Source organism: Anoplophora glabripennis, unplaced genomic scaffold (genome assembly GCF_000390285.2).
Source record: "Anoplophora glabripennis isolate ALB-LARVAE unplaced genomic scaffold, Agla_2.0 scaffold2198, whole genome shotgun sequence".
In the NCBI taxonomy this organism is placed as follows: Eukaryota; Metazoa; Arthropoda; class Insecta; order Coleoptera; family Cerambycidae; genus Anoplophora; species Anoplophora glabripennis.
In genome coordinates this window covers 10767-13335 of record NW_019418274.1, presented here as the reverse complement: position 1 = coordinate 13335, position 2569 = coordinate 10767, and the positions used below count along the sequence as shown (strand labels likewise).

The window sequence follows — 2569 nt, the reverse complement described above, 5'->3', positions numbered from 1 at the left end:
TCCATGTGATAGACAAGGATGGCTATAATGAAGGCGTCTAATAGTCAACGCCCATTTCGCCCTTCCACAAATAAGATCCACTTCTTATTTGTGGAAGGGCGAAATGGGCGTTGACTATTAGACGCCTTCATTATAGCCATCCTTGTCTATCACATGGATTTCTATGGCTTACTTTATCGCTCTCACGTAACTTCTGATAGACCATCGGTACTTTCCTATACTGTATATGCATATGTCCTTCAGTGTACTTGACATACCGTGTCTTTCAAGAAATTCGTTCTTTGATATTCAAAGGAAATTGGGACAGGTATAGTTTACATATTATAAAAAAGAGAATTGTATTGAATTGTGACTACTGCTTCTTAGGCTTGGCAAAACTCTTTGTGGAGAAATTTGGAAGAAGCAGGCAAAGAAGAGTATTCAGCAGCCATTGAAAGAGGTCACGTAGATAGTGATGGTATCACATATATTACGGTTTATGTTGATGGAGGATGGTCTAAACGTAGTTACGGTCATAAACGCATATTCCGGAGTAGTAAGTTCAGTAACAACGGATATATATTTTTATGTTGCAATGCTGTATTCCAAAAAGTTGGAATACAGCATTGTAAAAATAAAATAAAAATAAATTTTATTTGTAATTTTATTTTAGGCTGTCATTATTGGGAACCATACCGGAAAACTTTTGTTTGTCGGGGTACGCAACAAATATTGTAGTATTTGTACACGTGCAAAAAATAAATAACCCAAAAATCATATTTGTTTTAAAAATTGGACTGGTTCATCGTCTTCTATGAAACAGGATAATGTCGTGGAAGGCTTCAATTACAGTGTTCAAATGTATAATGTAAGATACAAAAAATTTGTGGCGGATGGCGATTCATCAGTGTATGCAAGGATCAAGGGAAATGTGACATATGGACAACAAATAAGTTCTAGATTTACTTTATCTTGAAAAGTATTAAGATAATTCATATCAAGCCTAAAAATTCTCTTTAGATAGTCTAATTTGTNAAAATTTGTGGCGGATGGCGATTCATCAGTGTATGCAAGGATCAAGGGAAATGTGACATATGGACAACAAATAAGTTCTAGATTTACTTTATCTTGAAAAGTATTAAGATAATTCATATCAAGCCTAAAAATTCTCTTTAGATAGTCTAATTTGTTCTTTAATAAAAATAAAAATATCTAGGTATGCAAAAAGTCAACTTCATAGATAAGCTGTATAGCGTATGAAGTTGACGTTTCGTATTAAAAATGAGTGGAACATTATTGACGGAAAACACATACCTTATATATTTCCTGGTATGTGAAAGTTTACATAATTTAACGATTTCATTATTATCTTGCTGCTATGGGCAAAATTGTGTCTTGTTTGCAATAAAAAATAAAATAATTTATTTAACGATAAATTAATTTCAGGTAGAAAAAGTAGAATGCATGAATCACGTTCTCAAAAATTATGGCAAGAGTTTGTAATATTTCAACTGCAAATCATCGAAAGATACATCTTTTGATCCAAATGCAAATATTTTTTCCGTACTAGATACAACACACTATAAAAGCATCCCTCAAATTTCTTAGCCAGTCTTGCAGAAAATATATCCAACACAACAAGGTGGAACACAATGGGCGTAACGCAGTCTCCATTTGTGGAGGTATTAGTAGACTGCATCTTGTAGTTTAACGATAGAGCGGAATGGGAACGAAATGACTGGTGTAGAATTCAAGTTAACGTTTATTTGAAACTGCGACTACACGCATATAGTAGTTTTCTTGACCTACTGACAGTTACCGGACGGATCAGTGAGATAATCTCAAGGCAACATTGACTATTAAATAGCTGGTTTTATGTGGTAACTTATATGCAGCAAGTTTTTTTCTCTATGAACAATATTGCGAAATTAATCATGAAAGCATCTAAATACGTATAGAACACAAAATTGATTTATTTTACAACTAACTGTTAGTTGTTGCTAGTTTTTAATTTACTGTTATTTCCTTATTACAGACTGTAGCTTAATTTTATAATATTAATACATACAAAATTATATTTATATAAAAAATAGACTTTTCAACGTTGAAACATACGTACGTTATTAGAGCATGTTGCCATAAACTTGGTAATAGAAAATAGTAGGTATATTTTTTCTCATGGGTCGTATGATCCTTTATATAAATAAATAATTCGCAGTTTTTAATCTAAGAACAGTTAAATCTGCATATTTCAAATTTAGTACCTACAACCCAGTTTTCTCACAGTTATTTCCAGCGTGTGAAATTTAAACAATGGCGTCGAAATCAGAAGAGATTTGGTGTTAACTCTGAAAGAACTATCACGTCGAAAATAACATTCTTTTTTAAAAACTTATATTTTCAACCAAAAATTTTATACGGAAAAAGTTATATTGAAAAGCAAAATGGTACAGTCTTGATATAAAATACAAACAGTATTTAAGTATAGTCAGCAAAGGAATTGGCAAAATACTGTTAAGGATAATAGCTTCTTATGCCTTTACATACAGGGTTAGTCAAAAGTATGGAAACCCCAAAAATCTCTGCGGGA

The 2569-nt window shown here is 32.1% G+C and overlaps 1 pseudogene; it reads left to right on the top strand.

Annotated features, from left to right (window-relative positions):
- The first annotated feature begins 366 nt into the window (after positions 1-366).
- Positions 367-1482, top strand: LOC111692605 (annotated as a pseudogene).
- The last annotated feature ends 1087 nt before the right edge of the window (positions 1483-2569 follow it).